This window comes from Ranitomeya variabilis, chromosome 4, assembly GCF_051348905.1.
Source record: "Ranitomeya variabilis isolate aRanVar5 chromosome 4, aRanVar5.hap1, whole genome shotgun sequence".
NCBI lineage: Eukaryota > Metazoa > Chordata > Amphibia > Anura > Dendrobatidae > Ranitomeya > Ranitomeya variabilis.
In genome coordinates, this window is record NC_135235.1 from 270,194,550 (window position 1) to 270,210,171 (window position 15,622).

General features: G+C 44.6%; 1 protein-coding gene across 8 annotated transcripts in view; it reads right to left on the minus strand.

Moving 5' to 3' along the window:
* DSCAML1 (DS cell adhesion molecule like 1) overlaps positions 1 to 15,622 on the minus strand; it is a 243,785-nt gene that overhangs the window by 127,318 nt on the left and 100,845 nt on the right. The gene's annotated exons all lie outside the window — the stretch shown is intronic.

Here is a 15,622-nt window from a genome sequence, read left to right on the forward strand (position 1 = left end):
AAAAGCTGGTGTAAATTGATTAATAAGCGTGGACCATCAGTTCTTAATGCTGTATACAGGAACGATCTGGCGGCAGACTCCATGATGTTCAAAAGGAATTTTTGAATATTCGGAAAAATAAAAAAAGAAAAATTCTATAAGAATTCTATTTCTAGGAAGCGGAGCAGCAGGGATGAATTGGTTTTCTGTAAGGACGTGAGGCGAGACTTAGTTCTTGTGACTCCATATATTTATGGCGCAGTCTATAATTCAGCAACATCCAATGTTCTCCCCTTCAGTGCCGCGTTATTTGTAAAGCGACGACACTCGTGGTTATTAATATAAGATGTCTGATATAAAGTAGATTTAGGTCATGGTCACATTTCCATGGGATCTTTTATTTTATTTATTTATTTTTTCAGCGGTAGAAATTTTACCAATTTCCAGTTTTTCATTGGTCCGTTGGTAGTTTAAAGGTGCTTTCCAGGACTTTAATATTCATGACTCATCCTTATTTTTATGCTCCTTCTAAAAAGTACACGGAGGCTAAAGGTGGCTATAAATATAGGAAGCAAAATCTATGACTAGAATCCCCCGACGTGCTCTGTCAAGACCGGAAGTGATCAGGATGGAAACATCTACTTGGTTATTTTTAAATCATCTCATGAGAGAAAGACCCCAGCGGCCATGGATCGAGTCCAAAGTCACTTCTAAATGCAAGAACTTTGAGGCCATTATTAGTTTCAGCACCCAAGGCCACTGGTGGGACAATTCGACCCTTACCTTGGTGGCAGGACCACAGGTAATGCCCGTCTCTAATGATGAGCTTTATAAGGTACATGCACACATGTCATATCGGCAGCAGATTTTCCAGACAGTAAATTGGCAGTATAGACTGTGGATGAGATTTTACAACTTCTCCACGCTCTGCAGAGAACATCCGCAGCAGAAAAGGAGTCTTGCTGTGTCTTTGGAAACCTGTAACAAGTGAACGTATGGTGAGTGTCAAATGTGCATCCAGTCCATGAAATCTGGAGATTCTACGCTGCAGGTAAGTCCCCTGGGAATGGTCTGTTTATGTGCCGGATGATAATAAAATATCCATTTGGATTTCTTGTCTTCATAGTGGAGAAAAAAAATCTCACGAAATGAGAATCCTCGGCGGAACTTCCGTGAACCTTCAAGATGTCCAATGGGCGGTGTTGGAAGTTCTCCCGCGAAAGTGCCCGTTGGACCCGATGCATCGGATCATATTCCTTTAGATGTGACTGTATCTACATTCATTACTTTATCAAAGCGCTTAATTCAGGCTTCTTTTCCTGCTCCGTCATGAATGGAGCGGATACAAAAGAACAAGGTCGGACTTTCTTCTATGACCTCACTAAGTGGCCGCTACTCTTTCCATTATTCCGCAGAGCGTCCCTCCCTAAACATTAGTGAAGGATATATATCATTTATGTCTCCAGAAGCACAAACACTTACTGTGAAAATCACAGCTCGGAATCGGGTGCCGGGAGACTACGGGCAAACAATGGAGGCAGGTAACGCCGTGTGGACTTTACAGACTTTTTTTTTGTAGAAATTGTTTGGTTCGCTGAACCCTGTGGAGATATATAACACTGAGCTAAAATGGAATAATTCAAGTCCTGGGTAATAAAACGCTGTACTATATAATTGTATCACTTTACTCCTGCGTCCGCTTAGGATTAGGACACGCGGCAGTTCGGGGTTAACAAGACGCTAAGAACAGGGTTTTAATGTACGTTTTCTGTAGGGCTTTCTGGAATACGCGGTCAAGTTTTTAATAAATGATAATAATGGTAATTGGAAGCGGCACCCGGACCGGGGCTAAAGTGGAGCGGCGTACTTGAGAATATGAAACAAGTTGGTACTTCTACACTGGAGTGCTTTCTTCTATCCCCATGGATGTTGATTACACTGGTAATGTAGGAGAAAAGATGCTCTCTTGATACCTACGAAGGTCTCGTCGGTGCATGGCGTCAAGGTGGGCGGTCTACCGGCCCATCCCTACGGTCACAATACAGTCTCCTAAAAGACAGGCTGCAGATACTTATCTTCTCAACGCAATTTTTTTTTTTTTAAGTTCACTTTCTAGGCCAGAATTATTATCAAGTTAGTGCAATATTATTAATAATTAACAGGAAGCATTCATTAATATGGTAATGGGAATTAATCATTCATGGCCATGACAGACTGAAAAGCGCCGGACTAGATTTCTTGCATAGATGGAGTGAAGCACAATGGTCAAAGCTCGTCATTACTAGTTATCTTCTATCTATTGAAAGCACGTTAACTAATAAAGAGGCAAAAAAAATGTCACAATCCTGGTCCGGCGCCCACCTTCAAAGCAGTGAGAACTTCCTACTCCGGCACCTGAATGCTGGACGCATTTTGCAATTTCTGGCCCCCGGCATCATTATGCATGCACCTCACGTGACCTCATAAGATATGACGTGGGGGTCCTATTGAGCCAACGATGCGCCCAGAATTCAAGTGCCGTCAAAATAAATTCTCACTGTCGTAGTCCGGCATCCGCAAAGTACCACAGTGGTGCTCAGCTCAAAAATGCATGCTTAGCCAAACTGACAATGCATGTGTATGGGGGTGCGGAGTACTATCTATTGCCTAAATCAGCGTTTGGCCAAGGGCGAAGGAGTATGAACACCTCTTATCTTACAGATTCTCAGCAGATCCCACCAAACTCAACTAGTCTGTAGATAAATATTTTATGTCTATGGCCAGCTGAATGTCTGTCGCCAATGGACTGATCATGGAATGTTGTATATTATTGTCCGATACCCTACATATCATATACTCAGAACTGGTTCCTCTTCTGGTGATATGCCTGATCACGCACCATACATCATGTACATGGCAATTTCCGCTAAAGTCTACATGTCATCGTAAGTTATATCATGCAGCATAATAGTCCCGGATCCAGCAGGACAGTCTCAGAATTGGGGAGCTGTCCCCAGGGCTATGAAGTCGGTAAGGCAAACCACCGACTCCTCAATTTCCCTGTTCTCCAACTCAGACTCCGACTTTTCTTGTTGTCCCACTAGATCGGCAGCAGATACAGATCATTTAATTGTCTGAGGATTCAATATGACATCACTAGTGCATCCCTCCTGCTGCACTGGGCCAAACAGAGCAGAGTAGAGATCTGCTGCACTCCTCATAGGAGCAGGGGTAGGCAAGGTTTTTATTTGCCAGTAGGATGTAGTGTAAAAGCCCCAAACTGGGGAAAGGAAGAGGAAACTGTGGAGCATCATACTATATGTGTGAGGACTGTCGGGGCATCATACTGTATGTGTGAGGACTGTCGGGGCATCATACTGTGTGTGAGGACTGTCTGGGCATCATACTGTGTGTGTGAGGACTGTTGGGGTATCATACTGTGTATGTGAGGACTGTCGGGGCATCATACTGTGTGTGTGAGGACTGTCGGGGCATCATACTGTATGTGTGAGGACTGTCGGGGCATCATACTGTATCTGTGAGGACTGTCAGGGCATCATACTGTATGTGTGAGGACTGTCAGGGCATCATACTGTATGTGTGAGGACTGTCTGGGCATCATACTGTGTGTGTGTGAGGACTGTCAGGGTATCATACTGTGTATGTGAGGACTGTAGGGGCATCATACTGTGTGTGTGAGAACTGTCTGGGCATCATACTGTGTGTGAGAACTATCTGGGCATCATACTGTGTGTGTGAGGACTGTCTGGGCATCATACTGTGTGTGAGGACTGTAGGGGCATCATACTGTGTGTGTGAGGACTTTTCGGCAATCATACTGTGTGTGTGAGGACTGTCGGGGCATCATACTGTGTGTGAGGACTGTCGGGGCATCATACTGTGTGTGTGTGAGGACTGTAGGGGCATCTGCAGCGCCCCAGAGTCCTGGTCGTTGCAGTACTGTGGCTCCGCCGCTAAGGGGGGCTATGGTACGTCTGATGGCACTGAAGGAGTTCATCTGACCAGGTATCACATACACCAATACATTTCACAGTCGGGCCTCCAGGGGGAGCTAAGGGTGCTATTTATTAGGCCACTCCTCACCGTGTGGGTAAACTGGGGGTCAGGCAGGAAGTTAGTTTAGAAAGCTGACTGGGTTGGAACCAGGCAACACCTTGTGGCAGGGGGTGTTGTGGGGAAGATTCGGTAGGGTCCCTGTCAGGTTTGGGACCCTGACAGAGGCCTGGCAACAAGAAAGAACGTCACGGGACCGTGCCTGCTCAGCATAGCGGCGGTGCCCTAAGAAAGGATCAGAAGCGAGATATATTGTGCTGAGTGAGAAACGAGATCAAAGCAAGGAGGAGAATACCAGTAGGAGTCGTGCTGTAAGATCGAGGCAACATCCTACTGAGGCGCACAACCGGCGGCCGGAACGCCGAGGAAGTATTCATATATCTAGCTCCAAGCAATACTTCAAACCAACGGCAGGACAGTCAGTCACAGGCGGGCTGTCTCACCTAAATCACCTATGCAGACTTGGGGGGCAACCTGTGGAGAGGGGCGACTCTAGGGTCCCGGAAGAGCTCCGAGCCTACCCGTCATACGGGTGCGTCCCAACCATAACACCGGGAGGGACGGAGGATTAGCAGATGATCATCTAATCGAGTTGTTGTGAGGGAACACGAGAAACAGACAACAGTTGTGGGGACTATCCCGTAAGCACAGCAGGGGAGGACCACAACACATAGCGCTAGCAGGAAGGCACAGATTTCCACCTGCAAGGAGAACTCTGGAGGTGCCATCGGACCGGCCTGACTTGCGCAGCCTGGTGAACCGTATTCCGGACTGAGGACCCAGAGACCTTCAGTAAAGAGGTAAAGAGACTGCAACCTGGTGTCCTCTTTATTTACTGCACCGCACCACCACCACTATCCACATCTATCACTGTACGCCCCTCAGCAGGGTCACGGACCGGGTCTAGCCACCGTGACAACCCCAGAGCAGAGACTCAGAGGCCCGGTACCGGGTACCCCTCGACCCTGCGGCAGTGGGGGCGCTACACATCATACTGTGTGTGTGAGGACTGTCGGGGCATCATACTGTGTGTGTGAGAACTGTCTGGGCATCATACTGTGTGTGAGAACTATCTGGGCATCATACTGTGTGTGTGAGGACTGTCGGGGCATCATACTGTGTGTGAGGACTGTCAGTGCATCATACTGTGTGTGAGGACTGTCGGGGCATCATACTGTGTGGGAGGTGTTGTGGGGCATTATAATGTGCGTGTTTGGCACTGGAAGGGCATCATTATCAGGGGGCTTCATAATGTGTATTGGAAATATGGAGGGCACCATTGGGGGCCTCATATTGTGTGGAGGATATACTATGGTGGCATAAAATTGCACGAGAGGTGCATTGTGTGGGGCATCATAATCAGGGGTGTCGCTGCAAGATGAAATTGAGTGTCATGAGACCCGTAGTGTGAACCGCGGATCTATGAGGATATGAATAACATTAAGATTTAAAGTGGCTTTAAAAGAAACTTTAGTCTTGTCCATCCCCTTTAATATAAAGGTGTAGAGTGACGAGTGCTGTAAGAGCAGAGGTACAAAGTTGATGGCAGCCATCATCACCGAGCTATACAGTATCACCGGCGCTCGGAGTCTACGAGAAAAGATGTTCATCTACAGTCTGTGCGCCGCGCTCTATTGATCCACTATTGACGGACGGCTTTGCTGTGTTTTCCCTTCAGAAGCGCCGTACAGAGAAGGAGTATAAACTGTTGGTCAATTGTTCTCAGCAGGGTGGACCTCGATCAGCGAATGGTGGGGGGAACATCTGAAATGGGGTGAAATAAACCAAAAAATCAGAGATCTGATACAGAGACAGAACGATATTCTGGATCAGAACTACAACATGTTTCTGCCTCTGTATAAATAAACATTTCCTTAAAATCCTAAGATGAAAACTTTTCTTCTATGGCTGGAGGCCAGATGGCTTCTTCTGGCACATCCTGATACTTACAAGGAGCCATTGCTTGAATGTTGCGTCCCATTGGAGCTATGAACCCAAGGTGCACAATATGGCGACGTCATCAAAAAAGTATACATGCAAACCATAACAACTTAATCAGTGGAGTCAATACAAAAAGTGCCGCCGTATCGGTATTCTATTTATATTGAAGATTTCAGGAACTGGAGGCGAAACGGTCATTTTACCAATGGTCTCACATGACAATTGATTAGAGGCTATAAGCAGATAACATTTCCAATTGTCACATCTGCAAAAAAACAACTAAAAACATGGTCAATGTGATGGGTAGAAATTTCCTTTAAGGAGTTGTCCAGCTAGTAAAAGTTTAGTTAAGTGAGCTTAACTAAGCAAGTTATGCAATTGACTAATATGCTTTGTCCACTGGCGGACGCAGACAGAAGAGGGCCCCTGCGCAAGAACAATATTTGGGCCCTTTGGAACCCAAGAGCTCCTAAAAATGCAAAATTGCACCAGCTTTGTAGGTAGAAATGACCCACCTTTCCTCTTGGGCCCCTTTCTTCTAGGATTCTATGAGACTAGCGACCAGAGCTTGTAGCTCAAGATCTTAGCACCATTTGGATACAAGGACATTTTATTAATAAATTGAATAACTTACTAAGTTAAGCTAATTGAACTGCAAATTTTCGTCAGGACAACCTCCCAAAAGTTGCACCTTGTATTCATGCACCTGACATGGCTCATAATCATAATGTATCGAGCAGTTGTTCTGTAACATAGTAATTTGCTAAAGCTGCAATGAATGAATACAAATAATCGGAATCCTCTGTTATGATACAAAGTGACAAAAGTAAACAAACACAGAAAATGTAGCAACGCTTCTTAGTGCTAAGTCTTATGGATGGTCAGTGCTTCGGAGTCTCCACATCCTTCACTTTTGGCATGGTACAACAGAAAAAGAGCAGCTGAGAAGGTTGGGGGAGAGGACTGGGGTAAGAAGAAAGTCAGACACATAAGTAGTGAGATAGTAGAAAGCAGGGGGTGGAGTGATTCCCATGATCCATGAAGGATGCAGCCTGAGGACTCCCCCCCAGAACCCACATGTTCCCTGTCAGATCCATGCAGAGCGCTCCGCTGATGTGAGAGGCTGCAGCCCTGGGCGCTGCACACGCAATGAACCCGCCACACATACAGACTAAACACACAAGGTCCGCAGCAGCAGAGCCCAGGCAGTGATTTATACAGAACTCACACACATCTTCCATACTGCCACCGCCGCGGCCTACATTGTGTACAAAGATGGAGCCCATGAGCTTTCTGCGCTTCGCCACACAATCAGTTATATGGATGGCAAAATCACTCCCCAAAAACAGCGTGAAATGATCCTGCAAAATTAGGCTGCGTGACAATTCCGTAATCCAATACTCACCCCTGGTAGATACAGGATTCAAGCAAATTGGGGATAATGCGTAAGAAAATCGTCACAGAGAAGCAAAATGAGATAGATATTGGAGTCTTTCTCCCCAGGAGGTGCATGGAAACTATTATTTTTTTATTTCTTCACTTTTGTTTGTTTTCTACAACCAATTTATAGTTTATAAAGGATTGTCCCATGTGCTCTCCTCAGGAGTGCACTGCTCCCTAGCTTCTCATAGGGCTATGTGCCCTGATGTCTAAGGCTGCTTTCATACATCAGTTTTTTGCCATCGCAAGCTGCCCAGCAGCCACCAGCAAGCTCCCGAGGAGCCGCCAGCAAACTTTCGAACAGCCGCCTGCAAGCTTCAGAGCAGCCGTCTGCAAGCTTCTGAGGAACCATCTCCAAGCATCTGAGAAACCGCCTGCAAGCTTCAGAGCAGCCGCCTGCAAGCTTCAGAGCAACTGCGTGCAAGCTTCAGAGCAGCCGCTTGCAAGCTTCAGAAGCTTCAGAGCAGCCGCGTGCAAGCTTCAGAGCAGCCGCTTGCAAGCTTCAGAGCAGCCGCTTGCAAGCTTCAGAGCAGCCGCTTGCAAGCTTCAGAAGCTTCACAGCAGCCACCTGCAAGCTTCAGAGCAGCGGCCCGCAAGCTTCGGAGCAGCCGCCCGCAAGTTTCAGAGCAGCAGTCTGCAAGCTTCTGAGGAGCTGCCTGCAAGCTTTTTACCAAATGAAAAAAGTGGGCCTTAGAGCATTTCTTTAAAATATATATAGAAATTTTATTGAAAAAATTCAGATAACACAATAATATGCAGAGAAAATCAGGGTGTAATGACATCAAGGTGCCACGTCCACAAGAGAGTTGGTCAGGTTGTTTGTCAAAAAAAGGAGATAATACAAATATGTACGTACACTCCCAAAACAGATAGCCACATATAGAGTGTACCACTAAATCATGTGGTGGTGACCGTTGGTAGTTCCTATTCAAAAACTCATACATAGACCCAAAGTATAAAATAACTGTATAGTCCAGGTAAATATGTGGGTCAAAGTGATGCAGGGAGAATAATAACAAAAACCAATGATCACATATTATGAAGTTAGGCCAATACTGAAGAGATTTTACCAAGACATCAATCCATAGATAACACACAGTTCCAACCTGTACGCGTGACGTGGAAAAGCGGACCCCAACGCGCGTTTCACAATGTTGCTTCCTCGGGGTTTTTGTTATTATTTTCCCTGCATCACTTTGATTCCGAGCAGCCGCCTGCAAGCTTCCGAGCAGCCGCCTGCAAGCTTCCGAGCAGCCGCCTGCAAGTTTCCGAGCAGCCGCCTGCAAGCTTCCGAGCAGCCGCCTGCAAACTTCAGGGCAGCCGCCTGCAAGCTTCAGGGCAGCCGTCTGCAAGCTTCTGAGGAACCACCTCCAAGCATCCGAGAAACCACCTGCAAGCTTTATAGCAGTCACCTGCATGCTCCCAAAGGGTTGGGTTGCCTGCAAGCTTCTTAGCATCCGTCTGCAAGCTTCCGAGGAGTAGCCTGCAAGATTCTGAGGAGTTGATTGCAAGATTCTTAGCAGCTGTTTGCAAGTTTCTTAGCAACCATCTGCAAGCTTCTAAAGAACCGCCTGCAAGCTTTTTTACAGTCACCTGCAAGCTTCCAAGGAGGTGCCTTAAAGCTTCAGAGAAACCACCTACAAGCTTCCGAGGACTCGCCTGCAAGCTTCTTAGCATCCACCTGCAAGCCTCTTACAAGCACTTTGCAATTTTACCCATTTTTGAAGATGAAAAATAAATCTTTTAAAAGGTAAAATTAAGGAAAAGATTACACATTAGGTGGGAATTGCTATCATGCCAAAACATTGCCACAACTATAAATATGTCGCCCAGGGTTCTACGCACACACAGCATATTTTCAGCATCATACAGCAGCAGCTAAGCAGAAGACATTTTTAAATCTCAGAAAACACATTGCAGACAATTTTTTTGGTATGGAAATAGGAATGTGGAGCAGATTTTAAAGTGGGGAAATCATAGTCATAGCAGATTGTTCCCTTTTGCAAAGTGGGGATATGGTGGGAAATGAGGGGGGGGGGGGTATATCGCCTGTTAGCAAGTTGGTTGCACAGGATCAAGCCTTTGCCTGGAGTCCAAGCAAACAGTCAGCACTCCAGAGTGGATATATTTGTATTACTTTGTTCTCCTTTCTTTTTTCATCTCAAATGTTTAGTGTTCCTTTAAATGTTGCTCCAGCACCGCTATATAAGTATTTCTGTATATTATGCTCCTTATCCCGATGTTCACACCATCATTCATGCTCCGCAGACACAGCCTTCCGCTATAACGATGTCACTGGGACCAGGATCCCCTTATGTATTAATAATAATTATTGTAGGTTTGCTAACTATATAATAAAGGTTTTACGGAAGCACAAAATGTAATTAACAGGCGGAGGATAGGGGATCTCGTTATTCACAGATATTAGAGGTGGAGGAATAATTAGCCGATGTAACCACCCCCCTGGGCACAGTCACTCTTAGTCACTTACTGGACCATTAAAGGGCACAGTCACTAAGTAGCACTCTGTAAAGAGCCCGGGACCGTCTGATAAAGAGATGAGAGCTAGGAGGCCAGCTCGGCACCAACATAGGAAATATGGGACCATGCCACCATGATGGCATCATAGATATGGGGCACAATGGAAGCAGTTATTGGGTTTTACATCAGTGGAAGTCATAAATATGAAACATGGAAATTCAAGAAATGCTACAATTTTCAGGACATAATAAAAAAAATGTATCTATTATAATATACCAGATCAACTATGACACAGTGCTAGATTTAGGGGGCAGCAAAATGGGAAATTGCCTGGAGACCCAAAAGTAAACCCAAAACACTCAGCATTAGGGCACTATTACAGAGTGCCCTAATAATATTCTGTATCCAATTAAAACTAATAATACTGCCATATAATGATATACTCCCCATATAATACTGCCATACACTTCCCACATAATAGTGCTAAATACTGAAGTTCAAAACTAATAGCATTATATACACTATATACACTATTAGGTGGGAAGTGTATGGCTGTATTATATGGGAAGTTTATAATTATATGGCAGTATTATGTGGGTTAATTAAGAGTTTTTTTTGGATACTACAAAATAGGGAATTTTGAGATTGTATTATGCTAGCTAAACTGTATATGCCAGTATTTCACGTACCTCTGTGTGGCAGTATTATGTGGACTAATTAAGGTAGTTTTATTTGGAAACTATAGTATTAATAGGGCATTCAATACAAAGTACTGTGTGGGAACTACATTTAAATATTATGTGTGCACTATTGGCAATATGTGAGAACAATGTGGCAGTATTATGTGGGCACTATATGACAGTACTATGTGGAAACTATATGGCAATATTATGTGGAAACTATATGGCAGTATTATGTGTAAACAAAATGGCAATATTATGTGGGCTCTGTATGGCAATATTATGTGAGCACTATATGGCAGTATTATGTTGCCATTATAAGGCAGTATTATGTTGGCATCATAAGGCAGTATTATGTGGGCATTATAAGGCAGTATTATGTGAGCACTATATAACAGTATTATGCAAGAGCTATATGGTACTATTATGTAGGCAATATATGGCAGTATTATGTGGGAACTATATGCCAGCATTATGTGGGCTTATTAGGATTTCTTTGGGATGCTACATGTAAATTTTTGGCACTATATGGCAATATTTTGTGGGCTATACTGAATGTGGCAGCAATTAATATGCCTCCATATGGCAGTATCTTGGTATTGAGGTCAATGTATGTTATTTTAATATGAACACTGTATTTTGGTATTTAACAGGGTTAGTTAGGCAAATATTAGCCACAGTAAGGCACAGCTGACCACAGCACTGTATGCCGCTATAATCAGACACTACGGTATGGATATTTGACCATACAACTTAAGCAGAAGGTAACAAGTGCCAACAAAGTGCCGAATTGTTGTGGCTTGTTGCAAGAAGGCAAGTGAGAAAGTGCAAAAAAACACCTAAAAAGTGATAACACTGTCGCACATGATGAAGGAAACTCTTCTTATCAGTAAGTGGTGTAGTGCAGCGGTGTTCACATCGTGCTGCAATGAGGCAGTGACCCAGTAAAGTTCAAAGCAAAATGTCTTTAATGTACAAAAAAAAAAAATCACAAATGAAAAGGCAAACGGTATCCTCTGGATCACAGCCAGGGCGTCAAGACAGTCCGTATCTGAGACTTGTTGCCGTCGGGTGACTGCACCACTGTGTCACGCTGAGGGGGCACCAGGCATTTGCTTCCCTTGGCTCTGTGTTGACTTCACACACAAGCTGGATGTTGCAGAGCCATCTGCTCTGCAGCTTGCAAACCAACACTGACCCACCCAATCCTTTGCTGCAGGGTTTTTAAAATGAGATCTGTGGCCATGGGCCACTTGTAAGACCCGGCCCCACTACCATCCTGTAGTTCACTCCAAAAATAAAAGCCCGTGCCAGGTTTTCTTAAATCTGCCTTGGGCAAATATCTTGTCCAAGACCAAACTTACTTTTATTCTGCACTGCAACCACAGCTATGCCTGTGACTGTAATGCACTGCAGTGGCTCAATATGCTTCTATGCGTATCCTGGGGGGCACATACCGCCCCTCGCATATAATTCCCCTCACTGCCTCACATAGGTTACAAATGTGAATCTAGGAAATTCTAAATCTTTGTACATTTCTTGACAAATGCGGCAAAAATGAAGAAATGTGGCCAGTGCCGCTTGGTACAAGTCAGCACTTGTAATTACGTACCAGGGCATGACACAATGAAAATATGCCAAGGCTGCCCTGTGGGACTCTGCCTGTCTGGGTAGCTTGGCAATAATACTACTGTTAACAGACAGGACAGAATATCCAGAAAGTCTCTAAAACATTATAGAGTAACTGAAAATTCCCCAATTATCTAAATAATATTCCAGATTCTGCAAGTTTCTATAACTAGATAGAAAGTAACGTGTGAGATGCCGTCCCTGCACCGCACGGGCACAGATGTTGGAAGGAGGCAGACTCGGATCTAGCCGCCATCTGCACGGAGTCTGTATGATCCCCTTATGTTTGTCTGAAGTTCCTCTGAGGGGACGAGCCTCCGCACATTGTCTAAAGATATACAGACAGGTTAATTGGCTGCCTATAGACTGGAGGAAGGGGGTGAAGGAAGGAGAGAGAAAAGAGAGCAAAAGAGGAAAGAGAGTGAAAGAGAGCAAAGGAGAGAAGAGAGCGAAAGAAAAAAAACAGCAAAAGAGAACAGTGAGAGAGCGAAAGAAAAGCGCAAAAGAGAGAGTGAAAGAAGAGAAAGCGAAATAGAAGAGCGCAAAAGAAGAGAGAAAGAGAAGAGAGAGCAAAAGAGAAGAGCGCGAAAGAAGAGAGCAAAAGAGAAGAGAGCGAAATAGTGCAAGGTCAGAGAGTAAAGGAGAAAAATGGAATGGAGTCAGAGAGCTCCAGAAAGTAAAAGAGGTAATCATGGAGAGAGCTCAAGAGAGAAAAAAAGAGAGACTAGGAGGGGGAAGTAGAGAGGAGGAAAGTGAAAGAGAATATAAGTGGGAGAGAGATATAGAGAAGGATTGAAAGAGACAAAAGGAGGGCAGGAGATAGAGAGGGAGTGGGTGGGGAGAAAGGAATTGGTAGACAGGGATTGGGAGAGAGAGGGGAAAATTGTGGTAAGGTCAGACGAAAAGAACAGGAGAGGAAGAAAAATGGGGTAGAGTAAGATGAAGAGATACATATCTAGACCGAGAGGATCCGGTTCTGAAGTCACCCCTGCATCATATATTAGGGAACTGCAATTTTAGCAATTGTCCAATCTATTTGGCCATTGCTCATAATGCCTCATGTCAGGCAGGGCTGATCTTATTCAAACAGGAGAGCAGCATTGGGACATTGCAGTCATCAAGGCGACTGTCAGCAGCCGTGACTGTGGAGTGCAGAGGTGATATCACCATGTGCTGGGGGCCAGGTGACCAACGCTCGCTCTCTGTATTCAATATTTTGATGATGGACGTGAAGTCTCAGTAGTTAATAAATAATCTTTATTTTTATATAGCGATAACATATTCCGCAGCGCTTTACAGTTTTGCACACATCATCATCGCTGTCCCCGATGGGGCTCACAATCTAAATTCCCTATCAGTATGTCTTTGGAAATTTTACTTCTCCACTCTCGAATGTCCAGGAGGTTCCTGGAAGAGGGAAGAGCTCCCAGACACCAAATATGTCAGCAGGACCCCCATGTGCCCCTGACCATATACCCATCTGCTTCCTACAGTCCTCTGCACTCTGAGTACCATCACTGACAACGTTCTGACTGTTGAGTCGCAGTCAGGATGTTGTCAGCAGCGTGGCCCAGGAGAATTGAGGAGGGGGGATAATCTGCAGTCTGATCTGGGAATGTAATTATTTATGGGGTCTGGTCTGGGATCCAGATGGTTTTGTTTGAGGGCTACGTTTTTGAAGCCTGAGGATAATATTTAAGGGGTTTATATTTATTTGGGGGGCGTTACATCTATATTTATCAATATGGTGCATATTTAGTAGTACTGTGGTCTAAATGTAGCTAGAAGGACTGGTCTGGGATCTGTATATATTTTGAGATTCTGATGAGGCATCCATGTTTATTTAGGGATCCTGATCTATAATCTAAATTAGGGGTCTTGTGTGGGGTCTATGTAGGAGTGGTGCAGCTGATGGTCTGCTCCCTGACACGCTAAATGGTTAAATGTTGATAGAGTTTTATAATGCCTTATCTCTGCACTAACTTTTCTTTTAAGGTCTGACATGGTCGGGGACGACCATAATTAAAGTGTGGGGGAATGTATGTTTATCCTCTAAATGGTTAAATGTATTTGATGTTTATGTATGTTATAAAAGGATATCCACTAGGGCTGCAGTTAGCATAGACAGATAACTGTAATGGCCGTCCCAGTTTGGAAGGGGGAACTGAGTTAGTTTCAACGACAGGAAGTGACAGGGGGAAATCAGTGTGTGGAGAGTAGTGTGTGAATCAGCAGGCCTAAGTCATTGGCTGCTAGAAACAGAGTGGGCCTAATACTTGGGGCAGTGGATTGCTGAAAATACCCTTCCGTGTGATTCCATCTAATGGCCTGGGGTAACCTCGAGATGGACATCAGGGGCCTGGGGTGCACTCAGCCTGTGAAGCTACAGGGAAAGAAGGGCTCAGACTACATGGGGTGGAAGGTATTACAATCCGAACATACTGCTAGTGGTGGAGAAGATTCCCTAGGGCTAGAAAAGGCAGTGAGAGGGACATACTACCTATACCGGGAACCAGGGTTGAAGTTGTATCCGACACCTGTGGGAAAGAGGACTACCCGTTGGGCCTTCAGATAAGTTACTGGTATTATCACTGGGGCTACTGTCTACATTTATGCTGTCCTTCTTTCACAGCTAAATCTGTGCATACCCACTCCCCTCTGGCTATTGAAAAACTGAGGAAGTATCATAGGCTGGCTTTTGTTGATCCTAGACCCTGGCAGGTAGTGTGTGGCTATACAACCATCATATATGGGCTCACCAGACAACATACCCACTATATGCATTTCTTTCCACAGCTATACCCCCCATATCTATGGTTTAGCCCTATACTACAACGGCAATTTTTTTGCTACATATCTGGCTCTAGCAATCTATTGGCAAGTATGTTGTAACTGTCTTTTCTCCACGTATCAGGGGATGTACTGGGGCCCCCTCCCTACACGGTCAACATGGCTATAATCTATTTATATAATCACATTTTCACTCTGGGACGTATATCCTTTAGGGTCTATATCCTCTTTATCTTACTTTATGATTTCGGCCCCTCTGGGTTGCTGAGCGCTTAAAAATACCATTACCAGCCATTACCAGCCTGCCCTACGTATATATTCTATCCATTTGATTAGCCTATTCTAACATGTACTCCCTATTACCCTTTACAGGACTGTGGTTTTTCTATATTTGGCCTATAGCCTCAGCGACACCGTTGATCTAACTAATGACAGCACCACATAAGGGTATGCTCAATGGTCCTTACCGTCTTTTGAGAAGTGTCTTTTTATGATGTACTCCGTATCTCTGTTAACCATTCTCTCAATTTTGGTGTCCATGTATCATGTATTATGTATTGATTTTTTTGACATTTTGTTTGATATGACTTCATTTCGGCATTGATCCTGATATGTTTTTGACATTGTAT